Here is a 16,432-nt window from a genome sequence, read left to right as displayed (position 1 = left end):
TGATCAGAAGGGCAGCAGCAATTAGAAGCCAGTGTGTCATATCATTCAATACACACTTCCTATGCAGCCCTGCTCGCATTCTCTCGTAACTTTCTGACAAATGATCCTGTCACTGGGAAGGCTTTCTTTCCCCTTTTGCTTCTGGAATCCGAGGAGGGCCGCTTAGCAGCGGGAGGCGAATGAAAAATTAAACTCACTATTACCATGTCCAAACCTACTTAGGACTTCTCCGTTTCAGGCTGAAATGGCAAAACCTTCAGGTAAGATGAGTGGTGCTTCTCCATGTGGTCCACGGCTGGCAATAAAGACAAACATTCAAAACACTCGTGACAGCAGCAGCAGGTCAGAGCTGGAGGCCCCGCGGGGAAGCTGCTTTGTGAGAAGGAAGCCGAGGCAGAGGGAGGAGGGACTCAACCAGGGTCCCCCGGGAGAGGTGCCACCTGGCCCCCCAATGTGCCCGATATTTTTGCTTTTCCCTCCCCAGTCATGGAACCTAAAAGGATCAACCAGCATAAAGCTGAGGCTTATTTTTGCTCAAAAACTCATATGTGAGTCTATATTTCACCCAATCTGCACATTTCCCACTTGCTCTCCTTCTTGAAGAATTCGTTTACTTAACGCACATTTGCTTGGCGCCGACCCTATTCCAGGTGCCATTTTCAGCAATGGAGACACCACAGTCAACAAAACAAAGCCGCTCCCCCCATGGTGCCTCTCTCAGACCATCACCAACACATGACACACATGTGCGTGCATCTGTAAGTGACCCAGTGGTGAGGGATGTAGGGCAGAGTGTCCCTCTGGGCTGGGTGCCCGGACAGCTGACTTGGGGCAAAGAGGATGGAGCTGCAGGGACAGCACTGCCCTCCCTGGACATCCTGGGATGCAGGAAGGAGGTGGAGGCGGGCCTTAGAGCTCCCCGCACAGTCCCTGCAGGGAGAGGAGCCATGCTCTTTTCCTGAGAGCAGCTCTCAGCAGCACCCCCGCCCTCCACCCCTCTGGAAGCTGCAGCTCTGAGAGGGTCGCAGCCACAGGGTCTGGGGGCGAAGACTCTCTAGGTCAGCGTTTCTCAACCTGTGAGTCGCGACCCCTTTGGGGGTCGAAGGACCCTTTCACGGGGGTCGCCTAAGACCATCGGAAAACACATATATAATTACATATTGTCTTTGTGATTAATCACTATTCTTTAATTATGTTCAATTTGTAACAATGAAATTGGGGTCACCACAACATGAGGAACTGTATTAAGGGGTCGCGGCATTAGGAAGGTTGAGAACCACTGCTCTGTGTGGTCTTTGGAGCCAGAAGAACCTGCTGTGCAGTTGGAGTGCTGAGGAATAGGAAGCCCATTGACTTACTGCCCTGAGATGGCTTCTGAAGGCGCCTTGCCCAAGATGGCATGGGCTGCAGCTCCAGGCACGATGTGCAACTTCCAGACCATCTCAGGCAGGGGGTGCTGAGGCCGGCACAGTGAACTGGGGGAGGGGGACTCACAGCTTGCCAGTGGGCAGGTGTAAAGTGTAGGGGCACAGCCTGGTGGCTCCCCCAGGCCCCTGTGTTTGTAGACAGGCCAGCAGCATGGCACTGACCTGCCCCTAACCCCGTTCGCCCCTGCACACCTAGTCCAGCTATTTCAGAATCCCCAGGGAGCTGGGCCCAGGTGCCCTCCCTGCTTCCTCTCCAGCACCCCCGGAGGTGACTCCCCCCCCTGCAGACCCCTCACAGAGGCCAGATGGGGCCCCTTCCCTGCTTGCTGAGAAGTTGCCCGGTCTGGCCTTTCTCCCCTAGAGCAGTGCTATCTGATAGAATGTTCCCGATGATGGAAACATTCAATGTGATGGCCACTACCCAAGTGTGGCTGGTGAACACGAAAAGTGGCTAGTGTGACCAAGGAACTGAATCTTCAATTTATTGACTTCACAATAATGTAAACTTAAGTAGCCACACGGGGCTAGCATACTTACCGGGCAGTGAGGTTAAAGAGACAGCCCCCAGACTCTCCCTGGAGCTCCTGAAGAAGCGAGAGCAGAGAACCCAGAGGTGCTAGCCCCAGGCGTGGCCACTGCTGGCCCAATGGGCTCTGACCCAGCAGCTTTCACCCTGTGCCCGACTTCCTGGTGGTCTGAGGATCCACGGCCCCAGGGAGAAGGATGGCGTCGTTGGGGTATACCCTGGGCACCCACCCTTCTGTTCCTCCGCTGGCCAGCCCCAGGCCTGGCCCTGCCTCCTGAAATCCCTGCCCACTGCAGGTGGAGGGAGTGCAACTCAGCAGGCCAGGGCCCTCCTCTCAGGGGCCTCTTTGGAGAGGGATGATGAGTCCTGCATATTAAGATGCAGTGATGAAAGGCTGTCAGGGGACTCTGTGCAGCGGCCTGAGACCCAGGGGCCTAATTGCTAATGCTGGGAGCTCAGCACTGGGCCCCAGCCCCTCTCCACAACCCTCATCCCTCTGCTCTTGAGGTTCCCCTCTGTCCCCCCCCCCCCCGCCCCGTCTTCCAATGGCCCCAGACTTCCCACCTGCTCCCTGGCCATTGGCGTCCAGCAGCTGTTCCTTCTGCCCAGAAAGCTCTTCCCGCCTCCTCCTGCCCCTTTCTGTTGTTCAACTCCTACTCATCACTCAGAAATGTCAGTTCCAAGGCACCCTCTTCCCAATCCAAGTCCAAAGCTCCGTGAGACACGCCAGGGGGCTCGTGTGCCTCCTGGCCTGGCTGCTGGATTTCCGTCTGAGTCTTTGGGGACCGGAGAGGATGCCGAGTGCTGTCCAACGTCTCGCAGCGAGAAATGGCCCTCCAGGGAGAGAGGATCGCCGGGGCCAAGGCAAAGCGGGTGCCTAGGGCCCCAGCCGGGGCAGTTCAAGGCCCTCGGTGGAGACCCACATGCATGCCCTCGTGCCCCTCTGTGCCCCTTCTTAGTTGGGGCTGCCTCCCTCAGAGAACAAGATGCCCAAATAAACCATGTGAGGCCTGACATTTGGAGCCTTTGCGTTTGAGACCAAACACAGATGCCCTTTAGATAAATTCCTTTCTGAGAAGTGTTGCGCAGAAGTTTATGACTTTAATAGGTTTTTAGTGTAAGACAAGCATCAGGAAGTGTTTTGTTGAGAGACTTTCTCTTAAAAGCTCAGACTTCTTTTCCCTCTGGCCTTTTAAACATGAGGATACAAGGATCTCAGTGCCGGAACATTCTCCTGCGCGTTCCCTAGGGATCTGCCCTGGGCTGGGGTTGCTCCAATGCAGGATGTTCCAGAAGGTTCTGGAGACCTCAGTCCCGAAGGCCAGCAGAGGTTGGGGGTGGGGTGGGGTCTCAGAAAGCTGATATGGAAGCTCAGAAGGATCCTCCACACTTGGAGCAGCTCCCCTGCCCTCCCAGTCCCCCTGAGCGGAGCCTGGTGGCCTTGGGGCTGAGAAGGGCTCTGAGGAGGATGTGGTGCTTCCAGAGGCGGGACCTTTGCAAAGTCCCCGCACTGAAGGCCAGGAGCGCGCAGCAGCTGAGCTCACTGCGGGCCCCGCGCCAGAGCGAGGAGACACGAAGAGAAGGTCAGATGCAATCATGTCTGGAAGCTTCCCCCTTCCAGCTTCCAGACGGGCTCCCACCTGCTTATCTTGGGCTCTGTCTGCCCAGGTCCTCCCACAAGCCCTGGGTCCTGCCGCCAGCCTCTGCCCAGCTCTGGCCTGGACACCAAACGGCCACATGTTCCACCAGCCTGTGTGCTGCTCTGTTCTTAGCTCCCACTTGCCCCCTACCCAGGACCGGGGCTTTGTTGTAAGGGGAGAGATGCCTCATTCGAATGGCAACTTATCTTCTAACTAGAGGCCCAGTGCACAAAATCTGTGCACTTGTGTGTATGTGTGTGTGTGGGGGGGGGCTCCCCTCAGTCTGGCCTCTTGTAGTCTGGGAGCCCTCGGGGGATGTCCAACTGCTGTGGAGGTGGGAGAGGCTTCTGCTACTGCTGCTGCACTCGCTAGCCATGAGCCTGGCTTCTGGCTGAGCAGCACTCCCCCTGTGGGAGTGCATTGACCACCAGGGGGCAGCTCCTACATTGAGCATCTGCCCCCTGATGGTCAGTTGCATCATAGCAACTGGTCGTTCCACCATTGGGCCAAAATCAGCTCTTCAACATCCCCCAAGGGGTCCCAGGTTGCAAGAGGATGCAGGCCAGGCATAGGGACCCCTCTGGTGCACGATTGGGGCCAGGGAGGGATGCGGGAGGTTGGCCAGTCAGGGAGGGACTGCAGGAGGGCTCCAGGGTGTGTCTGGCCCATCTCACTCAATCCCAATCAGCTAGACCCCAGCAGCAAGCTAACCTACTGGTCAGAGTGTAGCCCCTTGGTGGTCAGTGCACGTCATAGTGAGCGGTTGAGTGACCTTAGCATATCATTCACATATTACGCTTTGATTGGTTGAACGGCCGACCAGACGACCGGACACTTAGCATATTAGGCTTTTATTATATAGGATGAGGCCAGCACCAAAGAACTACAGCCCGCATGGTCTGTGCTGTGGCTCGGGGCCACGTGGGAGTGGAGGGGGTCCCTGGCCAAGCTTGTCTTCCCAGCAGAGTGAGTGTGGGAGAGGAGGTGGCACGGGGAGCCCAGGGAGGAGCAGGAGGGGCTACTGTGGAGACCCAGGATCCGGTCCACAGAAAAGATACAGGAGGAATGGTGGCGTGGGCTCCAAGGACACGGCTGGCCTCCTCCTCGCACAGCTTTGTGATGAGCACCGAGTGGGGGGAATCCGGAGGGAAGGGGCCCAGACAGTGTAGGCCATTAGACAGGAATGTCTAATAACCAATGCACCAAGACTCAATGACAGAGACCTCCCCTAAAGTTCCTGACTGCAAGAGAGAGATAAAGCCCTCAAGACATAGGACCCAGGGCACGAGCGCTCTCCCTCCCGGAGCATTCCCATGCCTTCCCCTGTCCCACTCTTCTCCTCCCACAGGCACACGGCTTCTAACCTCTAAGAGGCCCCACCAGACTTGCAACCGGGGGAGCAATGGGCAGTGGCAGCTCTTCCGGCTAGCCCCCTTTCCCTGACTCCCCGTGAGCTAAAGCAGTCCCGTGTAGCCTCCCCTGTTGCTTCCACTATGGGAAGCCCCTCCTTGCTTCACTGTCCCCAGCTTTAATAAATGTCCCCTCGCCTGACTGGTGTGGCTCAGTGGTTGAGCTTTGACCCATGAATCAGAAGATTATGGTTCGATTCCCGGTCAGGGCACATGCTCAGGTTGCTGTCTCATCCCCAGTTAGGGGGCATGCAGCAGGGAGCCAATCAACGATTCTCTCTCATCATTGTTGATTCTCTTTCTGTCTCCCTCTCCCTTCCTCTCTGAAATCAATAAAAATATATTTAAAAAAGTAAATGTCCCTCAAAGTAAAAAAACAAACTCAATGTTGATTGCAGGAGGGGCCTCACCTTTCACCAGGTGACTTCTGTGGATGCCTGGAGCCGTTTTCAGCAGCTCCAGCTGCTGTGATGGAGAAACTCGGCCTCGGCTTTCCCGTTCCTGTGGATACTCTGCCCTCCCTCCCTGCCCCTCCATCTTCACCCTGAGCCGTGGTCCTCGGGGGCCGGCTCAGACCTTCCCCAGCCCCTCTCCCGAGGAGTGCGGCATCTTCCTGAACAGGAGCTGTGTGTGAGCCGGATCCAGTGTGGTCAGCGGGCCCGGTCACTTTACCCCGCTGTCTCAGGCAGTGGATGCTGGGAGGCCTGGGCCTGGGTGCCCCTGCCCCAACCCAAGGGCCTGCCCCTCCCTCCTCCCCCACTGCCCCTCCCACCGTCCCCGTTCAGCCCTGGGACTTGTCAAGACCCTCACCAGGAGTCTGCGATCTTCTAAAGCAGTGGTTCTCAACCTTCCTAATGCCGCGGCCCTTTAATACAGTTCCTCATGTTGTGGTGACCCCCAATTTCATCGTTACAAATTGAACATAATTAATGCATAGTGATTAATCACAAAAACAATAGGTAATTATATATGTGTTTTCTGATGGTCTTAGGCGACCCCTGTGAAAGGGTGGTTCAACCCCCAAAGGGGTCGCAACCCACAGGTTGAGAACTGCTGTTAAAGCATCCTCCTGCTTTGTGATTCATTTCCTTGGGGCACCCAGATGCGTGGATGCGGCTGCTTCCTTGTTCCATTCACAGCAACCTTCTCTTGTTTGTTCACAGTGTGTCTTAGGAGCAGCTGCTCACAAGCTGAATGCAGCCCATCAACTATGAACCGTCTTTGGGGTTCCTGGGGGGAGGGGGACAATGCCTTTTCTTTCCCAGGCTGATACCCAGGCTGGCGGGGTAGGTGTTGATTGGTGACCTATGTGCACCCATAATTTATCAACATTCTCCAAATCCTAAAGGTTTGGGGTTTAATTACACATGTCTGACTCCTGGGAGAAAGTACAAGTGAGGCCATTCTGGAAGGCAAACCTTTGCAGGCCCAAATCTTCTCTCCTAGAAAAAGAGGCAGGCCCGGCACAGGTGGGCTCGAGTGACAACAGCTCACTGATGTCGGCTGTGGAGAACCCACCTATGGGCAGCCCTGGACTGAAGCCTCTCACTCATTCAGGGCCGCAGTCCCTGCCCCGTGCGAGCAGTGGCCCATTTTACAGGTGAGGTCACTGAGGCACCAGCCCCATACCACTATAGCAGAGGCTGGTCAAACATGGTTGGAGCCTGCCCCCGGGCCTTTCTCTGGGTGCGGGGTGGGGTGAGAGACTCCACTTGGAACAGGTTCCCAGGGGCTGCTGCTGCTGCTGCTTCCACTGTGGGATCCGCTGCCCAGAGCAGGTGAGAGAGAGAAAGGCAGGGGCTCAGGGTGGAAGGTGCCCACCAGCTTCACCCTCCAGCCAGCGCCTCGCCCGCAGCACACCTCCCTCATCTGTATGTGCTCCCTGTTCCCAGCCTTCATCGCCCGGACTCATGCCCAGGGCCCTGGCTTTGCTGGGAGCCCACCCGGAGCTCCCTGCTGCTCTCCTCTGCAGAGATCCACCTGGGTCGCAGGCAGTTCTCAGACTCCTCCTAAGACCCATTTTCTCAGCTGGGCCCCTCGCACGAGGCTCAGACCCCGCAGAGTCCACTGCAGGGCCCAGGCCCTCACTGCACAGGCCCATAGGATGGCCATTCCCGTGATCCGGCCGAATTCAACCCAAGATCTGTGAGCGGGTCTGCGTACGGCACTGAGCGCCAGGCGCGTTTCTCTTGTATGCAGAGCGGGACAGCTGTCGCCATCGTCCCCACGACTGCCTGCTCAGCTTAGGGGCTTGGTGTCCGCAAGCCGTGGCCAGGAAAAGGCCAACTCAGGACCTGTGTGTGGCCAGCAGGGGCCTGAGGAAGCTGAAGGCAGAGGGGACGCCATGGGGAGGCCAGGGGACCTGTGTCCTATGTTGGGGCCCCAGGCCCCTCACAGCACGCACAGGTGCCAGGGCAGCGGTGGCTGTGACTCTGGCTGGCCCGTGCATTGCTCTTTGCCCAGACCGAGCCTCAGAGCAAAGGGATGGTCCATCTTCAGTGACAGCCAAGCAGCCCGAGGAAGCACCGCTCTGAGCGACTGATGCTCAATGAGATAGGCACAGCTCGGAAATGTGTCCTGGCCAATGGAGAGGAACTAGCTGTCAGTCGAATGGAAATGACTCTGGCCTGCCCTGGCCGGGTGGCTCAGTTAGTTGGAGGGTTGTCCCGTACACCAGAAAGGACGTCTAAGGGATGCCACCACCGCCCTGGTTACATACCTCGGACAATGATTACACTCTGTGCTGCAGGGCTCGGTCGGCATAATCGACAGGGATGAGAAATGACTCCCGTGCCTGCCCATGGGGCTGCCTGGAAGCTACTGGGAGCAGGGGGTCCATCTGAGCCCACCCAGTTTCCTTCCCCCCTTCACCTGTCTCTGTGGTGAGCTCCAGGCCATTGCCGACAAGATTCCGAAGGCCTGGGCCATGGCACTGTCTCAGCAGGCCTCACCCCTGTGCCCGCCTCTGCGGGGCTGCAGAAGGTGGCCCGGAAAGAGGCCAGGCAGGCTGGGCCAGGCACTGCCCGAGACCAGAGCAGCGAGACCCCGGCGCTGGGGGAGTCTCCTGGCTGTAAAAAACCACACACACCCCTGTCTTTGCTCTGGACAACGGCTGCTCCCCACTCCTGGACTAGGTGAAACCCGCCTAAGCCAGCATGGAGTCCTCAGCTCCCTTCAAGGAGATGTAAGTCTAAGGCCTTGCTGGCCAGTGCCTGGGGGATTCTCTGCAGGGCGCTTCCAGCTGGGCTCGTGCGCAGAAGCAGGTGGGCCCCCGTGCGTGTGGCGGCAGCTCTGGCCTTCCTGCTGGGCCAGGTGAGCCAGGGGAGAGGCCGCACTGGCTCCCCTCTGCGGGAGGGCTGTGCTCACTCATTCTGTCTCTCATCATCCAAACACCCACCCACCCGCCCTGGTGCCCACGCTGCACCTGGGCAGGATGGACACTGGGTGGGCAGGCGGAGTCAGGGCCAGCGGGCCTGGCTGCCTGGGTGGTGTCTGCCCTGGACCTGTCCCCGGGGAAGGAACACATTGTCATCTGTCCCTCGATATGGAGGCCCCGGGGGAGACCAAGGCAAGGCGGGCAGAGCCTTTATTCCCAGCCCCTCCCTGCCAAGTCCCCGCCTTCCTGGGGGTCCCTCTTCATCAGCCATGCTCTCTGCCAGGTCTGGAGTTCCAGCAGCTGCAGAGGGCAAGGACCAGCCCACCGTGCCAGCCTCTCCCCATGTCCTGTCCAGCCCTCTCGGCAGCCCTGTTCTGCTGCTTTCCCTCGGAGACTTACAGAAAGCAGTTTCTCCACAGGCCTGACCTCAGCTTGCTGTGAGTTCAACAGAGGGATTCAGATACCTCCCAACCTTTGGGAAAAGGACCAAATATTCATCACTGAAGGCCAGTGCCTAGCATTTCGCTACCAGGAATACATTTCCAATTAAATAGTAAATCTAAGACTGGGCTTTTGGGCATGAGACTCCTCTCGTCCTGCTGACAGCAGGTCCCAGTGAATGTGGCTCTTAGCCCTTCCTTCTTGCCGACCCAGGACAAGCAGCCCTGTGCCCACAGGGTCCTCGGCCAGCCATCTGCGGAGTGAGTGCTGCATCCCTGGGACAGGGACCTCCAGGGAAGGCTGGGACCACCCAGGGCCCTGTTCTACTACTGCTGAATAACACCATCCACAAACCGAGGGTCTGAAAGCAATGCCATCATTTCCTCTGCTCACAAGTCTGCACTTTCAGCTTGGGCAGCACTCAGCTGGGACAGCTCGTCTCTGCTCCACTCCCACTGAGCTGAGGGCGGCCTGTGGGCAGGGCTGTGGTTGTGCTGGCTGTCAGCCCAGACCTGCGATCTTCCTGGGAGCTACCAGCCAGGGCACAGACATGCCCCTGTGGAGTCTGGGCTTCCTTACGGCATGGTGGTCAAGTCACATCACCTGTGACCAAGCCTCAGAAGTCCCCTGCGTCCTTGACCTTGTTCTGTTCTTCGTGGCAGTCAGAAGGCTGGCCCAGTCTCAAGGGGTGGGAAGAATAGAATCCACCAACGCGTGGGTGGGAGATTCAGGAAGAGCATGTGGGGCAGGAATGCTGCTGTCATTTCTGGAAAGTGCAATCTGCCACGCTATGGGTCAGAGGTCACACCCGGGAGTCTGGGTCAAGGGGGCAGCTCCAGTTAGGACTCACCACCAGGAGTTAGGGACACCGTCCACAATGCCTCTCCACTGCGTCTGAGGCGAGTCTTAGAGTCAGTCCTCCACAAAGCACGTCTGTGCTCCCCTCTGGCCTTGCAGCCCATCAGCACAGAGACCACCGTGACTGCCTGTCAGGGCTCCTCGGCACCACCGTCTGGGAAGCCAGGACTCTCCAACCTATGACATGAGCACCAGAGCAGGCTCCTGCAGGAAGCGATCGCCACAGGGAGGATTTCTCACGCCTGGGGCATTTTAATAAATCGTGTTATAAAATGTTCTTGCTTTACGCCCTTGCTGGTTTGGCTCACTGGATAGAGCATCGCCTGCAGACTGAAGGGTCCCGGGTTTGATTCCAGTCAAGGGCACATGCCTAGGCTGCGGGCTCAATCCCCAATTGGGAGCGTGCAGGAGGCAGCCAATCAATGATTCTCTCTCATCATTGATGTTTCTATCTCTTTCTTCCTCTCTGAAATTAATAAAAATATTTTTAAAAATGTTCTTGGTTTATACACCTGCCAAGCTGTGTCTCCATTAATAAACAGCACAGCCAGCATGAGATGATGTTGCCAGGACCTGTGGCCTGTGCTTGGGCCGCCTCCTCCCCTCGTGGGCCCTCATAACCTACCTGCCCCAGAGAGGACTGGGATGGTCAGCCCTCCCAGCCACAATGATTGGCTGGGGTGGGGCCCACATACTCATCGTGCTTGTACTTCTGTGTTTGTGACACTTATTGGAGTGACAGAACCCTGAGCCAGGCTTCCCGGCCCCAACGAGAGGGAGGAGCTGGTGAGGGGAGTGAGGGCAGCTGGCTGCTCACCACACAGGGACCCAGGCCCAGCCCTCTCTCCCATTGTCAGGTGTGGGACATTGTTCACAGGCCCACCTGAGGCCTCCTCCCTTACCTGTTGCCGTGGCGATGCCCACCTTGCAGCAACGTGTACCAAAGGGCTCAGGCATCCAAGGGCCAGGGCACCTTCCTTCTCTTGCTCTCCTCATGAGGCCTCACACAGAGCTGGGCACACATGGGGTTCTAGGTCAACACCTCGGGTCACAGGACCTGAGGCCTCTGCTGCCTCCTGCTTATTCTCAGAATGGGGAGCAAGCTGTGGCCACAGATTAGGGCCGCCAGGACTCGAGGAAGGACCTGGCACCCCAGGGTTCCTGAGATGGGTGAGGCGGGCTGTGGCACAGTGCTGGCAGGGCCACTGCTGAGACCGAAGAGGGGACAGAGGGGCAAGGCTGCTCTCCTGCATCTGCTTGGAGTTCCCTTCCAGTTCACATTCTGGGTCAGAGCCAGTGGATTTGAGCCTTAGGAGGGACTTGGGCAATCTCCAAGGCCTACAGCAGAAGTGAGAGGATCCATCATTCATTCGCACGACAAACGCTTCTCTGAGCCCCGCTGTGTGTGGAGCATCTCAGGATGTGTGGGTCCCGACTCCTCGGAGCACCTTCCCCCCCCCCCCCCCGCCCTCCGCCCTCCATCCCTCTCCAGGTCAGCCAGTCACTAACCCCCGGTCCCCTCACCTGTCCATTTACTTAATCTTGGCTGCACCTGCTGAGCTCGGGCTTTCATAACTCAGCTGCAAACCTTGTGTCATCAGGGCAGAGCAGGTTCAACCCGGTCCATGTCCCAGAGCAGGTGAGGGCCCGGGGGGGACCCGGGACAAAGACATTCTGCCCCACACATGATATTTGCTGAGACCTCCTGGCAAAACTCAGACCCTGGGTGGGCTTAGCGTCTGCCTCCCCCTGCAGGACACCTCCAGGCTCAGCCAACCCTGGTTACTCCCTCCAACTGTGCCACCCAGCCCCTATGCCCCCCAACCAACACCCCTTTCTCTCTTTAAAGGAACCAACAGCCCTTCTCAGTAATTACCAGTCCACTGGCACCGGCACCATCTGCACCTTGTACTCAGCCAGGGCCCCTGAACCCACCCATCCACTTTGTGCATCCTCTCCTGTGGCTCGAGACCTCCTAGGGTACAGGCACATGCAGCACTCCTCACTCTGAAACCCGGACTCCTAGGCCTTGACATTTCTCGGCCCTTGATCACGTTATTTGTTATTCAGCTGGCCGCCCCTCCCCCGAATCTTGCCTTGTCTGAGCCTGAAGGCTGGAGGCCTCCACCCTGCTAGGCCTCCCCATCCACCTCTCAGCCCCTGGCAGTGCTGGACCTTGCTCCTGCTTCCCCCTACCCCCACCCTCGCTCTCTGCACTTGGCTTCTCGGGATCCCCCATCTCTTCTCTTCCTCACCTATATGCCTTCCTCATCTTCTTTTATAAACGTGGTTGTGACAGTGAAGGGTCCCCATCCTGGGCCCTCAGCTGACCCCACCCTCACTCCTCAGTGACCTCATGCAGGCGCAGGGCTGAAACCCCGCCAGCCCTCCCAACAGCCCCAACATCCCTGCGCCTCATCTGCCCTCTGAAGCCCGTCAGGCCTTCTGCCCCCACAGCCGCTCCACAGGCACTCAGCAGGTTTCTTGGGTTTACGTGTCCACACAAACGCTTGCTTCCACTCTTCCCATCCCCACAGCTGGCTTCTCTCTCGGTTTTCCCATCTTACTCAGTTTCTCTGGACAAAAACCAAAGAGGCCCCATGACTCCTTTTTCTTGTGCAGTGTCTGGCCCAATGGCACATTCTGCTGAGTCTCTTCAGAACTTGCTCAAAATCCCACCCCGTCCTGCCCCGCTGCTCAGGGTCACCTCGGTCCAAGCTGCCGCCCCTCTAGGCGGTTTAAAGGGCCTCCGCTGGGGCTCCTGCCCTTTCCTGCTCCCCCTTCTCATCTGTCCCCCCACAGCCCCAGGGTGGTGCTGGGAAATTACAAGGCCCGGCCCCATGGAGGAGGCAGCCGAGGCCCCAGCATGCACCAGTGAGGTGCCTCCTGCAGGTTGCAGGTCAGGAGCTGCTCCGATGTTTCAGCGCCTGTGCAGGGGTCTTCCCCACCCTGCTCCCCCTCCGCCTTGGCCTCCCCTCCCCCACTGAGGGGTCCAGACTCAAGGCTCAGTGGTAGTGAATGTCCCAAGCTTTGCAGAGGGCTCAAGAGTGTGAGGGCAAAGGGGACGAAGGGACGGAGTTTGACCCAGTTTTATTGTCAAGAGGAGCAAAGAAGTAGGACAGCAGCTGAAGGGCAAAGTGAATCCAGCACAGGGTGTCTTAGGTAGGAGTAACTGTATTCGGACCCAAAGGGACTGTCTGGCTAGATGGGGAGTGGGGGAGGAGTGTGGGTGGGGGGAGGGGGTGGCAGCGGGACACAGGGGTAGGAGAGTAAGCAGTCGCTGCCCCCATCAGGGAGGGGAGGGAGACTGCCCTGGGACCGGGGGAGCCAGCGTCTGGTCCTCGGGAAGCCTGGAGGTGCGGGGCCCTGACATTCCGCCACGCTGGCGAGCAGGTGCCCCTGGGGTGACTGAGAGCACGGAGCTGAGCTGGAACGCTGCACTCGGAACTTCCTGGCCTGGACGAGGTTCAGCCTTTAATCTTACCTTGCATTTAGGGCTTGTTTCATGTGGTTTGTGAGAAGTGGAGGGGGGTGGGGGGCGCGCGCGCGTGTGGAAGGGGCTGACAAGCCTTACAGAGAGAGGAGAGGAGAGGCAATGTGTCCAAACAAACTCTAATTCCTTCCTCCTCATCTGGGCCCAGGAGGACTTGCCGCCTCTCAGTGGCCAAGAGCGCCGTTATAGGAGCAGGACCTACGGGCTGGGTGCCTCAGCAATTTGAATTTTTCTTCTTTTCTGGCCTCTTGGGACTCATACTATTTCCTTCACTGATGCAAATGTGTTCCAAGTGCACTTCCCCAAACTCAGAAGGAATGAACCGCCTCTCCTCCGAGGCCTGGGACTGTGGCCGAGGCTGCCACAGAGCCGGCCCTGGCTCAGGGTTAGACCCCGGGCACCGCGATGAGTGAGCTGGAGGCGTCCGCCTTGAACACGTACAGAGGAGAGCAGCCGGGAAGTGTCCGATCCGTCCGCTCCACTGAGGGGGAGCTGGGGCCCAGAGGAGGCACCCCGTTCCTGGGCAGGCGGGGAGTCCTGTCCCCATCCCGCCTCCTCCTCCATGGGTCTCAGACCAGGCTCACTTCTGGGAAGCAGCCAGGAGTCTGGGCTTCAGCCAGGAGTTGGTATTTGTTAAAAGACAGGAAAAAGGTGAAACTGTTATCAAGAGGGTGGATCTGGGGGCTGAGTTCACCGAGGGGCCTCAGGAACTAGATACCATCAGCCCGGCCTGCCCAGCGGACATGAGCGGGGCTGTGGGTCACACATGGGAGCTGCCAGCCCCAGCGCTCCCGAGAGACCTGAGATGGAAAAGCAGTTAAGAGTCCAGGAGGAAATGAGCAGAGGAGCCCTGCCAACCCGAAGCTGGCAGCCACGCCCTTCCAGAGTCTGGGAGGTGGGTTTGGGGCCTGGAGGCCCTGGTCGGTCTGCACAGCTGTCAGTCTCGCTAAGTCCCCGAGAGAATGTGAAATTTCTGCTGAGAAAACGTTGTTTGGTGAACTCCGTCACCCACGCCCAGTTCACTAAAACACGGTCCCACACATTTTCCTTTAATGGGATAAAGAAAATAGTGGTGGGCGCTGCGAGGTTATTCCAAACTCCTTTCCCTTGCAATCTGCACTTTTATAAAAAAAATAGATTTTTATTGATTTCAGAGAGGAAGCGAGAGGGAGAGAGCGATAGAAACATCAATGATGAGAGAGAATCACTGATTGGCTGCCTCCTGCACACCCCAGACTGGGGATTGAGCCCACAACCTGGACATGTGCCCTTGATTGGAATCGAACCAGGGACCCTTCAGTCCACAGGCTGACACTCTATCCACTGAGCCTAACCGGCTAGGGCATGATCTGCACTTTCGATGTAAAAAAAAGGGAAGGAACTATTTTCCCAGCCTGTCTGAACTAAGTGTGGTCAGATGGCACAGTTCTGGTGAATGAGACACAATTGACAGTCATCTAGGGCAGTGGTTGGCAAACTGCGGCTCGCAAGCCACATGAGGCTCTTTGGCCCCTTGAGTGTGGCTCTTCCACAAAATACCGACTTCTGTGCATGGGCACGCAGTTTCAATCGTACGGTATGGGGGTTCTGGTAAGGCTTCTTTTTCTCAATAAAAGAGCCAAGTGTGGCTGGTGCTTCCAGTGTTCTTTCCATTTCCCTCTTCCCACCTGGAAGGTGCATGTGATGCCGGGAGGTGGGGCAGCCATGTTGCAGCACCGAGGCAGCATGCATGGAAGGGAGACTAAGCATGTGCTGAGACAAGGCCCCTGTGGCCGAGCTGCTGGACCTGCGCCAGCTGCTGTCCACTGTGGGCCTCTTGTGAACTGAGGCAAAACAACACCTACCTGTTTAAGCTGCCGTGTTTAGAATTTTTGTAGCTGAAAGCGTTCCTAGCGAGTGCACACCACCATGGCAGACTACCAGCCCGCGGCACCCCGAGCACTGAGGCCCCAGCTGCATCCCCGTTACACTGGAGACAGGACACTGTCTCCTATGAAGCCTTGGCTCCTGTGAAGGGGCCCCACAGGCTGCCCCAGCCTCAGGCTCTCAGAGATTCCAGATGTCAGCTCCCCAGCTCAGGCCCTGGCTTCCCACCCCCTTCTGAAGGTAACTGGCTCTCCTGGAGTGGTGCATGGCATGGAGCCACTGTCACTGCTGGGAAGGAGAATAACGCAAACGATGTTTTTTGAGTGCTCACTACATGCCAGCTCCTAGCCTAAGCATTTGACATGCTTACCCATTTGATCTTCCAACAACCCTATGGAGGGCATTTTTCAGGTGTCGGAGAGGTGGGGGGAACTTGCTCAAGTTGGTAGGCAGTGAGCCCCCTGGATTTAGAAAGCCTGGCCCCAGGATCGGCCCTCCTGATCTATGCAGTACTCCCCAGCTACCCCAAAGGCCAGGAGGTGGGAAGAGCAGCCGTGTCTGAGCCCTCTTGTCCCGAGTCTCATAGCCACCACATTTCCTTCTCCGCGCACCACCCTAGGGGAGCCAGTTACCTTCGGGAGGGGGGTGGGAGCCAGAGTCTGAGCTGGGGAGCGGACACCCAGAATCTCTGAGATCCTGAGGCGGGGGTAGCCTGTGGGGCCCCTTCACAGGAGCCAAGACTTTGGGCAAGGCCCTCCTCAGCTCCAGGGTACATGTGAGGGAACACTGCTGAGATTTTCTCCTCCTCCTCTTCCTGTTTCCAAAGCTGATTAACGCCACTGTGATAAGATCATTTTATTATTATTTTCAAAGCTGCTTTAGCATTCAACAATATGGTGAGTCTCATAGGCTGGGGAGCTAGCTGGCTGCCTCATCTGCACCTACTATCTCTGCATGCTCGCTCTCTTTTTTTAATTACAAAAGAAATACATGGGTGCTATAAAATTCTCAAATAGTTCAGAAATGTATGAAATCAAAGCCGCCCCCCCCGCCCCCCCCCACACTCCCTCTACAATTCTAAGAGATAGCGTTGCCTAGGAGGCTGGGCGGGGGGGGGGGGTGGCGTGTCCCACACAAACACACTCACCTATGTAAGAGGCACACATCTTATTTGAAATAAAACAAATCAGCCTATACATAGCATTCTGTGAGCTGCTTCTTCAATAATAATTTATAGACTTAAAAAAATCTGGCTTATTGTTTTCAACATATGCCGAGTGTTCTTTAGGAAGGAAGTACTATGTTTTCTTCAGCTCACCTTGTGTTAATGGACATTGTGGTTGTTTCTGATGTGTTGCTTTTGTGCACTCGTGTGCTAGTTTGGGTTGAAGAGATT

The sequence above is a fragment of the Myotis myotis genome, unplaced genomic scaffold (genome assembly GCF_014108235.1).
Source record: "Myotis myotis isolate mMyoMyo1 unplaced genomic scaffold, mMyoMyo1.p scaffold_m19_p_15, whole genome shotgun sequence".
Taxonomy (NCBI): domain Eukaryota; kingdom Metazoa; phylum Chordata; class Mammalia; order Chiroptera; family Vespertilionidae; genus Myotis; species Myotis myotis.
Note: the sequence above shows the minus strand (reverse complement) of the source record.